Source organism: Lissotriton helveticus, chromosome 8 (genome assembly GCF_964261635.1).
Source record: "Lissotriton helveticus chromosome 8, aLisHel1.1, whole genome shotgun sequence".
NCBI classification, from domain to species: Eukaryota; Metazoa; Chordata; class Amphibia; order Caudata; family Salamandridae; genus Lissotriton; species Lissotriton helveticus.
The window spans coordinates 1123972700-1123991682 of record NC_136069.1 but is presented as its reverse complement, the minus strand read 5'-3'; positions in this window follow the sequence as shown (position 1 = coordinate 1123991682).

Here is an 18983-nt window from a genome sequence, read left to right as displayed (position 1 = left end):
TATTATGAAACAGATTGTGAATTCCGTTACTCTATGGCTATTATTGACCTGGTCCATGAAAATTAATTCTGTATTCCAGGTGGTGAACAACCATTACAACGCATGCTATTACCACGCATGCCTTTACAATGAACGTCATTGTAAAAGCATGCACAGTAAAGGCATATGTGTTTTACATGTAAGTATAGGGTTTTAGGGCTTAGAGTGGGTTTGGGTTTTGGGGTGTAGGGATATAGGTTTTGGGGTTCCAAAGTTAATTTTAGGGTTCAGGGTGGATTTTGGTTTTGGGGTGCCAAGGGTAATTTTAAGTTTTAGGGTGGGTATGGTTTTGGGGTAGCAAGGGTAATTTTAGGGTTCAGAGTGGGGTTGGGTTTTGGGGTGCTAAGAATAATTTTAGGGCTCAGTGAGGGTTTGGATTTTGGAGAGTCAAGGGTAATTTTAGGGTTCAGGGTGGGCTTGGGTTTTGGGGTGCAAGGGTTCATTTTGTTGTAACAACACTTGCGTTGTAACAACCGCTTATAGTGGCATGCAATGTATTTGTATGCGATGTATCATCATACATTCATTCCGTTTTTTTATATTTTTTTAATTGAAATCAGACATGATACATTGGAGTAGCTTGGTAATGCAAGATTATACAATGGGTAGGTTGAGCAAAATAAACAAAAGAAGAACACAAAAAAACAGATCTTTCTGGCATTATCATTTCCTTGTACTTCACTATAAGCATGATGGAATCTATTCCTTCACCCAACCCCTTGTCTATGTCGTTCCTCCATCCAGAAAATAAGTGGCTTCCAGACTTTCATACTTTTTTTCTAGTTTTTAAGCCTTTACATTTATATAAAGCAATTTCCTGCTTCCCAATAAAAACTAGTCGATTTAGCCACTGATAGTACGTTGGTGGCTCAGAATCCTTCCATACCGTGGCAATCAAAAGACGTGCTATTGCTAGACTTAAAAACACAAAATCTCTTTGTGGCACATCAAATTGCATTGTTACATCAAAGCCCAATAGCATTAGTGTAGAAGAGATCTTAACATTCCTCCCCAGTGTCTGTATCATAAATTACTCGATTCCCATTTTTAACTCATCTAGTTTTACACAGGAATAAAACATATGTATCATGTCAGCTGGTCCTGTTTGACATCTTGGGCAACCATCCAACTCTCTTTTCCCCCATTTATAAAGCTTCAACTGTGTGTAGTATAAACTATAGATCGTTTTATACTGTTGAGCTTTAAGGTTAGATGACATAAACACATTTTTACCTATTTCCAGCACCTTATCTATATCAACCTCCCCATCATTTAGATTGCTTGACCAATTTGCTTCTGTTCTTTCTAAATCATTAGGCATCCATTTTTGCAATTCCTGATAAAAATCTTTTATTCTACTTTTGGGATTACTCATACGCTGAAGTATTGGTATGGAGTCAGAGCTAATACTCTCTTTTGAAACACCTCTTATGCAATTCCTAACCTGTAGATATTTAAAACATGAATCACTTTGTAAATCATATTTCTGTGCTATTTCTATAAACCTGCGCATTTCTAGATTTACATGAACAATCTCGCTTATGAACACAGAAGCAAAAATATATTCGAAAATCATGGCCACCCGATTCATTCCAGGTATCCTTGTTGAAACTCTGCACAAACAAGTCTTTTTCAAAATCCTATGCCTCTTCAAGTTATGCTGAAAAATAATATGAAGTAAGTAAATGTCTAGATGCAACAATTGTAAGGAAAGAATTGCATTATTTGGTAGATTGGAAGGGATTCGGCCCTTAGGAGTGATAATGGGAAACAAGATGTAATCTTCATGCTCCATGCTTATAAAATACATTTTACGCATGCATGCGAGAAGAATAGAACGAGAGATAGGTAAAGTGACACACACACAGAGAAAGAGAGGTCTTCTTTCAGACCATGGCCAGCACATTATGCTTTTGCTTATGACAGATGTTTAACTGAGCCACTAAACCAGAGGATAATCTTGGAACTCTTTAATTTCCCTTTGTCAAGGTAAAAACTGTGCACGAGCACTGGAACTAGGGATGCAAAAGGTATTGCAGAACCCCCAGACCTGGAGGCAGTTCAGAAAGAAACTGGAAGCTAATGAGATCTTTCAGTCAGTATTCTTTCCACTGCTGCATTAGCTGTCTTTTCAAATGCAGTGAATGGCCAATGGGTATTAAGGAGAGCCCTGGGAGCAAATTTCAATAAAAACACTGCACCTTCGCTAGTCATCTATATCTGGATTTAAATCACAGGGATTCAAATACATGGCACTTGCCAACAAACTAGCATCACTCATGGCATGGGGTCATATGCAGGATGAACATGTAATTTAAAAAATACCTGCCTTTGAAAGTTTTTCAAGGATTTTCATGGATTAAAAATAAGGCTTATTTGGACCATTGCATTGTAGAATGTTATGGCAGGAGGTCTCAGAGCAGGGTGAGAAAACAAACCAATACTCTTGTTTTGAAAACGTCTGTACACTTAGAGATACTACAACATTGATTTATTATTGGTGCCTTTCAGATGACTCTTTCAAATAAAAAATAACACAACTGTATCCATGTAGAAGAATATTGCATCATAATGCACATTTGATCCACATTTTCACAAAAAAAGCCTCAGACTACAATCTCATCCATGTCTTTCCATACCACAAACATACCAAGCTCAATTTAAAAGTGTTTTCCTCATTTCCTACACACGTCTGTTAAGTAAAACCATGATTTTTAAACTCCTACAATGTTTGTGAGCTGATACCACTGGGGCGAGACCCCATTCAAGAAAATTGTTCCAGCAGCATTGAAATTTTGAATACCTCTGGGGTGTCCTCATTCTACTTTTACATTATATTTTGGGTGATTGTTACTAGGATTTTCCTTATGAGAGAACTGTATCCCTTTGTTCCATCCAAATAATATGGAAAAATACGATTATAAAAGATCCAAGTAGGAAGTCAGAGCTCAATCCACAGACGGGCATACATGTATGATGTGGACAATCAAATTGTCCCAAATATCCATAATCTTAGAGGTGTTTTAGGCGTTTCTCTCAATATTAAAATCACCGAAAAGCTGGCTGCACAATTGTAGATGAAAGGACAGAGCTCCTGACTCTTTTGCTAACTTAAATACACCTTATGTATGCACAGTTTACAATTTCTAAATCCAATTCATGATTTACACTTTCAGATATTGTAGAATTGTGCAAGTAAATCAACTGCTGGGGGCAGATGTGTCAGCTTTCCTGATTGGGCTCAAATGGAAAAGTTGGTAAACATCCATGATCCACAAATGCTGAAGTGTCACAGCATACTTTTGAGGTCTGAGACTGAGAAGGACCATAGTCAAAATATATGGGGCTGTAAGCTAAGTCAATTCTACTTTAGGAAAAATATTATCCTTGTGAAGAAAAAAAAATACAAAATAGTTTTCAAGTGCAAATGCTACTTTTAACCTTGTTTCCGCATAACAATAGGAGCATCTGTTACATTTTTATATGCAGAGACGTTTTATATGTAAGTTCCCATGAAAATGTGTGAATGTTGCACAGTGCATGGAATAGTCCAGAAATATTTTGTGAAATCATAAAAAGTCGGAAATCATTACCAAAACTAGATGTACCCTTACAGGAGAAACTTTCAGATTTTGTCCAGTGACGCTAGTGAATCGGAACTGCAGTGTATAGAGAGAGATGAGCATTCACAGGTCAGATGGTCACTTATTCGGTATCTGACTGGTTCCTTAGCATGAGCAGTTCAATGCCAGAAGGTGGTTCTGGGACAGGTAGGAGATATATTCCTCCAGGGAAGACACATACAGATGTACACTCTGAAGTTATATGTCATGATGATGATGATTTTGGTGATGCAGTAACATGGCTGTCTATATTGAAACATCCATTTTTTACATTCCTTTTATCCTTTTGTATTATTCCTGCTCTCTCTTGTACTTAGTCACACTCTCTAATCACACTCAATCTCTAACACCCCTCAGATCCAAAATCCATATCAAATTTGCTTTATTCGAGGTAAAAACTCATAAAAGCACAATAAAACATTTTGGTTCCATACTAAAACAAGTTTTACAAAAATCAATAAAGTTCCCTTATTGACAATATATTTACAAATTTTAAAAAGAGCAATGTTTTCTAAAAATAGACACAAAGCATTTTGACGGAGTATTTTAAAACATCAGAAAAATCAGTAAAATCACAGTTCAGGGTACAAATTTCCTTCTGATTGTCCATGCCCACCCCAAAAATGTTGCGGCCGCTACTGAAATAGCCGACAAGGAACTAGTGCAGATTAGTCCAAGTGCAACCTTGCTATCCCTTGTGTCTAGCCTTTTGCACATTGCTATTAGCCAAACACGTCGGGGGTTGAATAGGCCCTACAGACAAAGAGAAGATGGGCAATGGTTTCAACACCATTTTTACAAGCCGGGCAAACACTGGAATTGGCTTCAGCCCATCTACCCGTCAGTGATCTTACTGGGAGGGACCCTACTCTGTGCTGGAAGTAAAGTTTCCGATCCCCAGGCTTTGTAATCTCGTCCCAATAGAGTTCCAACCTGGGAAGGAGTTTCACTTCCAAATATCTACCCTCCATAGATGAAGGAGCAGCGTCATTCCATTTCTGGTAGGCAACCATTTCCCAGTATCTAGCTTTTAGATCTTCTTTTGAAGTGACAGTTCTTTTAGCCAGCTTATCTTGCAAAATGTATCTGTTTTGATTACATCCAAAAAACCCTGGGCGTAATGTGCAAGCTTCGGTGTGACCCAGATACGACACCAATATAATATTGGCCTCAATCTTGCCATGTCCGAAACTGCTTTCCTGCCCAATTCATAACTCAGCGGCCTCATGGGTGTACTTTTGGGGACGCCAATAAGATTACGCAAGAATTTATTTTCAACAAGTGTCAGTGGCCCTAGATTATCAAAGCCCCATATTTTAGCACCATAAAGAGCTAAACTGATGGTTTTTGCCTCATACACTTAGAGTGCTGGCTGAATTGGTTTTGTCAAGGGTTTTCTATGCTCCACAGTTATGGCTCCGGCATTTTGGCGAAATTTAAGAGCCGCCATTTCTATGAGCTTCCCCCAGTTAGCTACCTTTGCTATGTGGATGCCCAGGTAGACAAAATCCGATACCTTTTCCACTTTTTCACCATCCATAAAAAAGTTCCCTTTAAAGCTATGGTGCGGGTTTAAAGCCATGAGCTTTGTCTTGGTAACATTAACTTCTAGCCCACTGTCAGTGCAGAATCCCTCAAAGATCTTCAGGGCTCACTGCAGTCCACTAGGGGTTTTAGATAATCCATATCACTAATTCCTCCTCAGTTTGAAACATTTAGGATTTCAAACGTATTGTTATCATATGGTCATGCCTGAAAATACGGGACTGTAATGCATCCACTTATGACATTAACATCCACTTTTCAAATATTTAAGATTCATATGTTTTGTTGTGGTTGTTCTTATCATTCCCTTAATTCCTTCTTAGTCTACTTTCTAGAGCTTCAAATTCTTATAGCCATTAATGGAGCAAGGTTTCATATGTAAGAAACTTGCTTGAACTCATCCTTCTCGAAATAACATGTAATAACGTAACCAACTAGTTTTGTGATGACTAATAATTGCACCATACAACATTTTCTTCATCTAGGGGAAGCTTATCAATGTGCTATACTAATCAGTAACCCGAGTGTCTTAATGTGGCTGCCGAAAACGCAGGAACTCTTCTGCGCATGCGTCTACTGCATCTATGTAGTATGACATCCTTTGCTTTTGGTGGGAATTTTTTTGCAGCTGCGCAGTAGTATTTAAGATGGTCGCGTTGAACCTCACATACTAATGCATATGGCTATGCTTAAACTAAACTTTGCATGTTTTGCTAATCTGCTAATGCACTAGTTAAAAGAAATAATGGGACTTAGAGTAGGAATAAGTGTTATAGAGTGCATTAATTTATTTCCGTATTCTAAGATGTTTCTCTTTGACTTTATTATTAGTTTGAATTTGGGCCTGGAGGGTGACTGAATTCTCCATCTTGTCTAACCTTGTACATGCGTACTGGACTCATTCTGAACGCTGTGCTGTGACATTGAACCACAGCCAAGTACCTTCGAACCAGCAAGAAACTTGAGAGCCTCACCTCTTGACCCAGAGAGGGGGAGAAGCAAGTGGACAATTTATATACATTGTACATAAAGTAATGTGACTGTTGCTGGTAAGAAGAAAGCATGGGAAAATAAAATTTAGGGTGAGAACATAGAACAATTAAACCAAAGAAGATGACTTCATATTAGTATGGTGTGATGACCTCTCCCCATCCCACTGACCAATCAAATGAAGGGAATACACAAATATTGAAACATTGAAGGGAGGTACATACACTGAAAATAGTATAACTAAGGTAGGCTAGTCAGTTAGGTTGTCCAACTTGTCACAGAGCTGTCACTGACCCAACACTGCGGAAGAAGACGGCAGATGCCACGGACATCAGAGGGCTGGTCGAGGACTCTGAGAGAAGAATCAGGAGATTTCTGAAGGAGAAGAATCTGTCTATCTAGAAGGGGAAAGAGAGTAGCACCAGAGAGGGGTGTAATGCTGGCGTTGCACTTAGAAGAGGTTGCCTGTGCTATCCTGCACCTGTCCTGAGCTGCTGGTTCCTGACTATTCGGGAGCCCCCCTTTTCCAGCCCTTGGCCAGGGGTTGGTCCTCGCACCATTTTAGGTAAATATAAATCTGTGTGGTATGTCCTTGTACCGTATCCTTATCCTCCCTTCCCAGGTACCAACGTCATGAGATTTTACTAAGTTTTGTTGTCTTTACTTAAATCACAATTTCCCTTCGGAGGTTTGTCGTTTTTTACATGTATTGGTATTTGACTCACAAAATTATTGCTTAAATGAAAGTTTTAAAAAACTCTCCTGAGTCTGTGGTCATTTAAAGAATTTAAAGTGAGTGTCGTTTAATGCCTGTTATGCTAACAACCTGATTTATTGACCAGAGGAAATAGAGAGCTGAAGTAATAAAGATAATGGTAAGAAACAGTGTACAGGTGTAAGTCTCTATAAGGATAAAGTAAAATTCCTGATTGGCTGTGGGTGAATATCAGCTAATTGTACGTGTGTTTATGGGCCCAGGTGAGTATGGGGTTTAGAAATAACCCAAGCTGGTAAAAGCTGCGCCATCAGTATCCGTTTGTAGACCTTGAGATTCCCACTCTATGATCCATCACCCAATTGGTATCTCTCTAAGATTCCCACGCTTGTACCAATTCTATACAATGTCATCATGAAGAGCACTTACACAGTGTCTCCCCATATTCTTTTTTTTTTGCAGTTTTATATTGCGCAAATTCGACCCAAAGGTATCAGAGCGCTTTAAATGAGCACCAGTTGCATTACAGATGGACACATTCATAAAAAATAAAAAATAAATCAGGAACGGGGAGATTAAGTGATTTGCCAGACTCGTCCCTGCTTCATTAACACTCATTAAAAGTTCTCTCACCAATTATTGTTACCTAACCCATTCTCTGCCCACTTCATGCCATCACCTATTCTGTGGCCTCACCATCATTCTAATCTTAATCACCTATACTGCGTCCTCATCCACTCTGTCTCCTTACTCATAAAGTACCAGATACATGCAATATTCACTCACCTTACTTTCTGTTGCTTAACTTTTGTACTTTCTCACTATGTGCTTCTTCACAAAATCAGTACCCTGATCCACGGTCTGCTACCACCTGTATATCCTTGCAACTGTGGATTCTCCTATCCAGTGGTCTTCACCCACTATGTGTACCCTCACTCATTCTGTGTCCCATTCTGCATTTTGCATTCCTCCCTGGAACTATGTGTCATGTTACCAACTGTTGTCTGCTCACTCACTTTGTTCCTCCCACCCCCAATTCTGCTCACGTTCAAAGACTCTGCTCTGCTGCTCTGCTCTCCACTCAATAAACTCCTCACTAAGACAGCACCAATGCTTTGTGACACCCACTCTGTGCTCTTGCCAAGTGCTCCTATTAACTTACTGTCTGCCTATTTAAAATCGATATTCCAGTACCATAGCCACTAATCTAAACCTGTTCAATAAGTTAATTTACATTGAAATGTTTGCCTGGCTTCAAAGTTAATTGAAATTAAAATAATTTATGAATAGCATTGAGGGTTGTAATAACAACTGGTGCTTTTATTTGCAAAGATTTAGTTTTTTTTTTTATTTGGACTTTGTGGCTTCCTTAACCTACATTTGGTTTCTCTCTGCCCTTCTGAAGCTTATAAAAGGAGTGTACACAAACAGGAGTGCCCTCCTTTCTGTCCAAGAAAGACTGGTCATGTTGAGCCTTCAACTTTGCACCCAGCAGTATTCAGTTTAATGGAATTCTCAAATTGCCCCAGCATTTTCTTTTCAGATGACTCCCATTTCAATGTATAGAGATCAAGATCAATCACTGTGACCAGTTCATGCTAATATATATTGAGCCTGCTCCCTTCTACATTGCTATGTGATGCTTATGGAGGCACTAATAACGTAACACACGGTTATTAACAAAGAAACATATATTAATAGGTGCCCCTTTTCATTAGACCCACAAACAATGACTTGTCTTTACTTCTCTTTTGACAAAGCCACTTATCTTTCAGAGCAAATGCACCTTTTTGAGTCATTACTTGGGCAGTCAAATCCTTGTGAATGGCTTAAGCAAAGGTGACATTATTTCTCACAGTCCCACTGCAACTATCACCTGATTAACCCTCTTAGAGCTTTATTATATCTCCAGATATCTATCAACCTTTCTTTGCAAGTCATGTACATTCAATAGATAGCCTAGTACTAAGGGTTTGGCAGACATTTTTAATTTTACGGGGACTTCGTCATTGCAAATGAGTATTATACTACAGAGCCCTGAAGGAGATAAGCCCATTCGCCAATAAATAATTCAGACCCTAAGACTCAAACTTCTTCAATAAAGATTCTGGAAAGACCGTGGCACTGGATTAGTGATTCACTGTTTCATGCAAAGCTCTGCTCCTGGATAGAACATTAAATAATTGAAATTCATATTAGAACACTGAAATGAAATGATTAGCACTCAATTGACGTTTGTGGATTGGACGAGTGATAAAGTCACAGATACAGGACCACTGATTTGAACATTTCAGTGGCCTAAATACTGCCTCTCCTGTTGAGTTCTGGAGGACAGTAGGAAAATCAGGGTCAAATCTCTTGCTTCCACTCTTCCAATAATTGCTGAAGCTGCGAGTAGAATCTGCACAACCTTCCCATGCCCTTCCCCTGAAAAAATCCATTGCATTTGTTATTTGAATTATTCATAGGAAGGGTCACTATACTTTGTCAAAACAGCCGAAGAGCCAGTGGTTGTAGAGACTTAGGGCCAGATGTACGACCATTTTGCAAGTGCAAAATCGGTCGCAAAACAATTTGTGCATGCAAAAATGGTTGTCTGCAATGTACAAAAGGCACTCGCAAATTTCAAAATTGCGATATGTATGAAAAAATGTGCCCGGTGCTTACGTTCTGAAAATAGCGACTCGCAATTTGAGAGTCGCAAATGACCTTGTACATACCATTCGCAGATAGGAAAAATTCGCAAATTGGCCAGTTTGCGTATGCAATTTACCACGAATCAGAACCAGGTGGTAAACAGGCCAAGCCTATAAAAACTGGCCCAGAATGCATCTGAAATCTTTCCACAATGGCTGTCCTGTATGTGATAGCGAGGAGGATACGAATACTGGCTGCTCAGCAGAGGAGGCGGAGACAGGATCGGAATTTCAGAGTCAGGCTGACATTGTTTGAGAAGACAGAGGAGAAGATTTATGACCAGTACAGGCTGAGTAACACTGTCATCCTAGACCTCATAGACACCTTGAAGACACAATTGGAAAGCAGAACCATGCGCAGTGCATTTGCAGTTGTTGTGCTCCCTCCACCTATTGGCCATTGGTAGCTTCCAAGATGTCATTGAAGTAGACAGAGGTGTGTCGTAGAGTTCGGTTTCACGTTTCTTACACAATTGCCTAGATGCCATGCTACACCACATCCATCAACACATCTCCCTGCCCAAGAATGATGATGAACTTAAATTAAATTTAAAACAGTGAATCAGAAAAAACTGCACCACCAAAAATAGGCAAACAGACAAATTTGTGTAAAAACTAATTCCTTGCCTCTACATACAGCATGTGGGGATCTGGCACGTGGGATTAGTGGCTGCTGAGTGCTGCTTCACCGCTGCATAGGTGTTTCTGCAGTGGAAACACTGCTGCGGCTGGAAACCTGGCTGTCTGCTGTCTCTGTGGTTCCTCCAGTAGCAATCATGTTTGTATGGATTACCTCCACTGTAGCCCTCATGCAACGCCACCACTGTAGTGGCCCATTTCTATCTGCAGAGCCAGGGTGCGCTTGGTGTACTGTGTTGTTGCTAGCCTACTGATTATCATGGCCATTGAGTCCATTCTGTGTGCCTGGCTGCGCTCCATTCTCCTCTGCTGCTCTCTCTCCTCAGCCAACAGTGTGCACAGCTGCCCAATATCCCCTGTAAGGGCATCACATTTTCTCTCAATGCGGAACTGATTTTAAGCCATTTGTTGTGTAATGTTTAGGAACCCCTGGCTCAGCTTCAAATTGCTCAGCCTAACCTGTTTTTGTTTCCGGTGCTGATTCTTCAACATGGCTTGCTCCAGGCCACCAAACACCGCCTGGGAGGCTGCTACAGTATGTGTGGGAGTGTGCATCCTAGCTTGAAGCCGCCTTCCTAACTGCTGTGTCAGACGCAGAACCCGGCATCCTGATGCCCAGAGTGCGCTGGGATGGTGCTTGCTGCTGTGTTGCTGGTATGTCATGCGCTGTAGCCTGTGATGACCTGTATGCAGCACTTGCCTGGACATTTGAAGTACTTGGCTCAAATGCTGTTCCCTCATCCTGCCCTTCCTCCATCTGGACTTGCTCCTGCTGTGCGTCACTATCATCTGCTCTTAGCTCTCCTCCCAGAGGTGTATCTATGTTATAAAAGGGGAAATAGAGAAACACAATCTGAGTCACTATCTCAGTGGTGATACTATGTTCTTCAGCTCATGTCAGACCCTAACTGCACTGTTTTTGTCACATACTACATTTCTCATAATGCACCAACTTTGACTTTTGGATCATGTAGATGGAGCATGTAGATGCAGTTGGCTCTGGTTTTCGTCATGCATGTGGGGAGCTGGCTTTTGGTTGACATACTAATATGGCAAACATTTCACACTTACCAGGGGGTTGGGGAGGTTGAGATGTGTTGAGGGTCCCAAATCCCACTCCTGCCACTCTCTGGAGGGTACTTTCCATCATTGCACCTGTTGCTGAAGGTTTCGAAACATTTGATGGGCCTCCTCCTGTTCCTTGTACTTCAGACAGCCATGCTGCCACCCTCTCCTTGGCCCTGGAGCGCAGATCATACCACCTTTTCGTAATGACCTCCTGGGACCGGTCAGCCACGCCCAGGGCATTTATGCACAGCTGAATTTCTCTCCAGATTTTCCTTTTCTCAGACTCTGGGACAGTATATGGTGTTCTCCCAAACAGCTGCTCGTGGTTGTTGCAGCATTCTTCAACTAGTATGTCCAGTTAGTTCTCTGAGAATTTGAGTTTGTGCAGCCTCTCCTTCCCTGCCTTCTCACTGGACTTTGTGGACATCTTGATTTTCTTCGGTTAGATGACTTGTAGTGTTGAACAGTGCTGCTGCACCTTGCCATGTGTTGTAAATTTTGTTCAGGATTCTCCAGGGACTCTACCTCCTGTTTAGGGTCCTTCTGCTCTCCCAGGAAGAGTTTTTGCTTTTTTTTTAATCGCTGTTGCTATTTACAAATGCGAAATGGCCTTTTCAGCCGCATACCCAATTTGCACTTGCTAAAATGGCTGTTCCACCATAAACTCTATCAACGTGCGATTAGCGAGTTGCAATTTGCCTCCTCGTTAAATTGTGATGCGAGTCATTTGCGACAAAACTAATTGGGGACCAGTTGGGTACTTACATTGATTTTTACAACTCGCAATTTGCGAGTCGCAATTTGGCATAATTTGCGACTCGCAGATTCATGCTGTCGTACATCTGGCCCTTAGCTTTTGATGTTCCAGTTCTCCTTTTGACACAGAATGACAGTTGATGCAGAGGCCATGAAAGTCTCCCTCTGCAAATGTTGTCGGGGAATTACGGAAAATAGCTTCTCTTCCATCAATGGAGTCCTTGGGCAGGCGTTTAACAATATACCCTACTGCATAAATCTACTATTAAAAGCTTCCTAGGTTTTGACGTTAAGTTTCAGCTTTGGCCAATAAGCTGGGGCTGGCATTTAATGTGTGCATTAACCATACAATCCTTCCGTTGAAGTCACCTTGCACAAGAAAAGTGGCAAGAGTGAACAGAAGAAAGGTGGGGTGACATTGCTAACAAAGTCATGTGCACAGCATTACTGACCTTGTAGACCTATTAATAGGTCAATAATGCAAGTTATTATCCACTACTCTCCTAAATGCTCTCACTCGCCATTCAAACACATCTTGTGAGGGACGGTATGTAGAAATATTGCTGTTCTAGCAATAATGATTAATAAAGGTCCTTTATGGATCTAGGATAGAGGAAAAACATTAGCTTGTGAGAATCAGGTGATAAAAAGAGCCTTTTTAAAAAATGTTTATGAATGCTTCTCTAGACATTCATCATCTATATTATAGTTTACGTACGTATTTAGAATTTTCAATGTCAGAAACACAATTTAACTGTACATAACTACAGTTTCTCTGACACTCTTTTCTATAAACATACCACAGATGAGGGCATCTCAAATAGTCAATTCTGAGAATCTGTTCAACATTGCCTGTGTGTCACCCGGTTAGAGGGGAGTGTTGCAAATGGGTTCCGCCCATGTATTACACCAGGATTCTTTGTTTTTGAATCACCCAGTTTTGAACATTTATTGAGGGTGAGTCTCTTTAACTGGGTCTCACTCCAAGTAAAATCATGGTAAATTGGACTACACATGTTTACCGCCAGCATGTACCTTTTTACGAAAAGGCTACTGCGACACAGCTAGGGTAAGTGGCACTGGTCTGATTACATGTGAAAACTTGTGCCCACACATTTGCGCATGGGCACCGGCTGCACATGAATGACTACAGTAGTGCACAGCTAACCTACCTGTGGCAGTTTGAAACTGCACGTTTGACCTGTAAAAATCCCCTTTTTTACAGGCCTAAACCTTCCTTTCAAATATTAATGCATCACCTATATGTAGACCTTATTGTCCCTAAAGGCAGTGTGCAGATATTTGATAGTAGGGCATGTCTAAATTAATGTTAAACAAGTCCTTACAATGGAATATCCCAAAAAAGATTATCACTGTAGCAAGGCTGGCTGCTGTCATAGGGAATCATAGGACTACATTGTTACATTTATTCAAAGTTAAATTTAGATAGGTAGCAGCTAGAAAAATAATTCTTCTACTACAAAATATTCTGTCAGGTAAAGGTGCCTACAAGGGAATTTAATTAAATATATGAAAACATTGCTTCACGCTGGATTTTAGGAGTACCCAGATAATGGCCTCAAACATATACATTCTGGAAATTAATTCATACAAACTAAAAAAGAGAATAGATCAAAACAAGAAAGCAGATGTATATTTTTTTGATAAAATGTATATTCAAATAAATCAAATTCAAGAGTAGAAACATATTCTCATACACACGAATGACAGAGATTACCAATCCTTCAATCCACTATCTACTTGTCACTCATGTAGAATAACCATTTCTAATCACCACTTCCAAAGAAGTTTTGTTAAACATATAACAAAAAATTCTTGTCCAGACTATATGCTGACTCTTTTGACTACGCGACAAACGCTGAAACGTCATAGATCATTGCTTTGTTTACAAAGATATACCGACCGTCGACAGTAAATATATGGCAAAAATTCAAATATCTTCATAGGACCAATAAAAGTATGGTTATACATTGATTTGTTTCTCAAAGGGTCCTTTATTCTACATAACAACATTCTGTCCTGAAGATGGTCTTACAGATGAATTCATATTAAGAACGAAACGTCATCCCACATACTACCCATTTTCACTGCTGAAATAACTTTTGTGTATAAGAAATGTTTTCTTCAATTTTTAACAAAACTTCTTTGGAAGGGGTGATTAGGATAGGGTATTCTACATGAGTGAAATGTAAATAGTGGATTGAAGGATTGTTAATCTCTGTCATTCTAGTAAATGAGAATATTTTTGTACCCTTGAATTAGATTTATTTGACTCTACATTTTATCAAAAAAGAATACACCCATTTTCTTTGAGGCCACTGTCTGGATACTCCTAAAAGCCGGTGTGAAGCAATCTTTTCGCATATTTAAACAAATTGCCTTGTAGGCACCTTTACCTGACAAGAAACCCTTTAGAAAGTTTACATTTTTCTGCCTCCCTTTTCTGGTATTTTCCAGCTGCCTGGAATTGTGGTAGGTCTTCCACTGGGATATGTGAGAGGGTGCACAAAAGGGGCCTGAGTGTAAAGGGAATGGGTCTTCCTGAAAGGAGGGCTGGGGAGGAGTTACCCTAATCACACATCAAAGTGATTTTTCCCATCACACTCAAAAAAATCTGGAACCAGCCTTTTGTTTCACTGGGTGTGCCAGAGCTAACCCAGGAAATGGGAAAATTAGACCAAGGGGGAATCCCCCATCCACAAGACAGAATAGGCATAAAAGTGACACCCCAGAACATACAGCAGAGAAAGTCTGTAGCCCCAGACTGCAACAGCAGTAACACCATGGACATATGGAAGAATAAGCACCCTGAAAGCCCCAGAACCAATGGGTCTCTCCAAGGCCAGTGATGCTGGCTCCCTTACCCCTCCTGAGGATCAGTTAGGGGAATACTTGGACTCAGCTGACCCTGCAGATACCCTGCAAGACTGCCAGAAGGCAATTGGTGTTTGTTGAGGGCACAGGAGGGTAGAAAGCTAGTACAGGGAGCCAGTGAAACCAGGTCCTCACAGAGTGTGCCCCTTTAGAGGCCTGCTGAAATGGCTCCTGGTGACTAGAGCTCACCACTTGGTGAAAAATGAGCCCAATATCATTGAAATGTGCCCAACGGGGCTAGAGATATCCTCCGCTAAAGTCCGTATTTTTGATCCCAGACAAAAATCAGAATGTGTGGGGGGATCTGCTGCAATTAATTATATTTGGCCACAAAGAGGGCGTGCTTGGACCCCTGTTCCAGACTCAATCTTGCCCCTAAGAACCTACATCTCCCTGCTGGATGATGCACAAAGAAATCAGAGGCCTGCGACCCCACCCCAACCTCCGAAGTGCAGTATTGTGTTGGGGGTAATGCTTTAGCACCCCCCAAGTGATGGTGGGTTCAGTCCCGCTCTCGTGTCTGGGGGAGCAGGACAGCCGGCAATCCTGTACCCTATCGGCATGTAGTGGGCAGGGAGAGTGCGCAGACAAGCCCCAAGCTGACTCACAACACCATTGCACCTGGTGGAAAGCTGGCTGGCTACGCAGAAGAGGGCTGTCTGCACTGTCCCAACACAGAGCACCTTGGGGTGTTATAGGTGGAACCAGACACCCCAAAGAAAGATAATGTGAGGCATGAAACACTGTGCAAAAAAAGCAGCCGAAGCCATTAATAAAAGATATATAGCTCTACAGAGTGATTACCCCATAATGCCCTGCAGGTCTCACTTTACATGTTTTCCCTGATTGTGGTGGCCCCAATACGAGCAGGGACACAACCAACTGTTATCCAAAAGTGGTTGGGGATGCAGGTGCATAGCAGTATCCACTTAATTATTTTTTTTAGATATTGACCTATGTCTCCCAATTCTTAAAATGCTAGACCTGGTGTGACTTTTTGCTCATTTGTTCACGCATTCCTATGTTTGGAACTTTTGTTCTACAGCCTGGCATGCTAAGACCTCTGGTAGTCAGTTCAATGACTGCATTCTATGTAAGATGAATACAAAGGACCCAAACTCATGTTATGTTGATATTAAGTGCTTTATTGATTACATATGGTTGATAGAGAATGACATAACGCTGATTTTTAACATGCCGTTATCTGGATTTTTAAAGTTGTGATCTCTTGACAAAGCCAATAGCCTTGCCTTATGTTTTAAAATAATAACCTATGACAAAGCCAGTAGGCTTGCCTTATGTTATTGTTGTGGTGATGACTCCTTGACAAAGCCAATGGAGCCTGCATTATTTGAAGTGACCCTCCTATATTTGTTATCTGGGGGGTCATGGCCCAGTAGGGGATGGCATGTAATTTCAGAATGTCTCCAGAGGTATTTCTATATGCCGGATGTATGTATTTGTAAATTAATGTGCAGTATTAAGTAGTGTGTGTGTAATAAATGTACTTTTCCTTTTTCAAAAGAAAAAGCACTGATTAGACAATCATTTATTGGGTGTAATATTTGCATGCAAACAAACGGTAATTACCAGCTGACCACCTTCCAATAGGAGGCCTAGGACTGCTCTGCTTTGCTACCCTGAGAGAGTGGAGTGCTACAATGGGGTGCCCGGTTCCCAGAATGGAGAAATTGTTGACCCATTACATATGCAGGCCTCACATCTGACACAAACAATACTTTAATTAAATACAGGGAGGGTTTATTTTTGAAGACCAATCCTATAGCTACTTTGGTGGTGGTTTATAAGACTTGTCACTTTACGTTTGATAAACTTTTGTCATAAATGCGTCCTGTTCACAGGTGGGGATAGATTCTAACCCATTATCAAACTCCAATTCGTGCAGAGATCCAAGATTTGCAGTAAATATCAGTCACGCACAATTTCTCCCTGGTACATTTTGGTCAACTCTGGGGAAATTTACCAGTGAAATATTAGACAGTAAATTATCATACTTGCAAAATACAGTGCATGAACCAAAAATCCCACATGTATTTCCTCCCTTACCGGGGAAAACTCTTTATAGAAGACATGTGTAACACTGGGTAGATACTGTACCCCCACGGTATCAATATTTTCTAGGGCTGCCACATACCTTACTCCTTTCCTGGGACTCTTTTGATCAGGACCTCAGAGTGTCACTTGTAGGTCATAGTTTCTGCTGTGCTCTATGCCATTTCACTTATCTTTTTTATTTCTTCCCCGTGCTTTCATTTGTTTTTGGCAGGTATGAAAGGTCTGTCTGAATGATGCCTTCAGCATTGAGTACCATTTATTTGGCTTTGCCTGTGTGTGTTATTTGCTTAAAACCAATAAAAGCTGTACAACAAAGACATCAACAGAAACAGGGACGTTGTAGAGGTTGGCATTTACAACTTTACCAAGAATGTAGTTTAGTCTTAAAAATAGGATATAGCAACTTTGCAACACTTATGCATGTACCTTAGTCTGCGTGCCCAATCTTAATTATCATTGTTCTCTGCTTGTTTGTCTTCCAATCGTTTTTATCTGAAAAGGGAGAAAGAACGCCTTTCAATTAGTGGCAGATGACTTCAAGTGGGATTATTGCAGTCGAAGTTTGCTTCCTTATTATTCTATTTTTATTTCCTCTTATTTTCACTGGCCAGACTATGATGTATTATCCTCTCTTAGCCGCTCACTCTGCTTTAGCCCTCAAGTAATCTTCAATATGTTGGGGATTTGATAAGTCACAAAAAACCTAAATATGTGGCTAGCCTGACTCAAGGTGCTTGCATTATCTATGATTTGCTAATGGGAAGCCATTAACCTACTACTTAAATGCTTGCCTGAATGGGCATGTTTTCACTCTATGCATACATTTACTATATAACTATCCTCATATCCTGCTACAGGGTGAGCAATCCACATATTTGTGCTGATGTAAATTTGCATTTAAAATCAACACATCGAGATTCACTCACAAAACAAGTGTGGGGTAAGACACACATAGAAATGCTAAACATTGGATCTAGGGTTGGCATTCACAAACAAACTTAGGGGCATATTTAGGGGTTTGTGCCACCAGAATTTCACTGTTTTTGACATTCCACTACCCCAAAGCCATACACCATATTTACAAAGTGGCATTAAGCCAATTTTTGTGGCCTGACGCCGCTTTGTATATATGGTACGCTTTCATGCAGGTATCTGGGTGTTGGTGTGGGCGTTCCAATGAAACACCCATCGCATTTTGACGCTACCCCAGGTTTAAACGGAGGTGTGGTTAGAAATGGGGGTCTCTAACTGGCAAAGGTTTGCCCCTTTTTCCAAGTAGGAACCCTTCTTCCTGATCAGGGTAAGGGAGATACACTTCAGAAATAACCCCTGTTCACCCCCTTAGTAGCTTGGCACGAGCACACAGGCTTATCTCAGAGGCAGTGTGTAAGGCATTTGTGCACACATACAAAACACTACAAATGGACACAACACCAGTTTAGAAAAATAAGAAATCTTTCTCTAAACCAAACAAGACCAAAATGACAAAAATACACAATAGATAATAAATAACGTATAAAAATATGACTTTGAAAAGGTAGAAATCGTTCTGTCCACAGCAAACTATAGATATGACACTTTCAACAAAAGATGCTTCAAAATCATAAACAAAAAAAGCCACAGGGAAGGTGATGCGTCAGTTCCTTACGTACAAGGAAGGTGATGCGTTCGTTCCTTACTCCAGGGGAGGTGATGTGTCGGTTCCTTACTGTAATGAAGGGGAAGTGATGGGTGGTTCCTTACTGAAGGGGAGGAGATGCGTCGGTTTCTTACTGAAGGGTAGATGATGGGTCTATTTCTTACTGCGGACCCAGCATTGATGTAGACTTGGCACCCCGGTGCGATGCATGTGGATCGGAGATGCGTCCGTTCTCGATGCGGCAACAGAAACAGCACTGCGTTGGTTTCTCCAGCCGCGGTCCCAAGATGCATTGGTTCTTG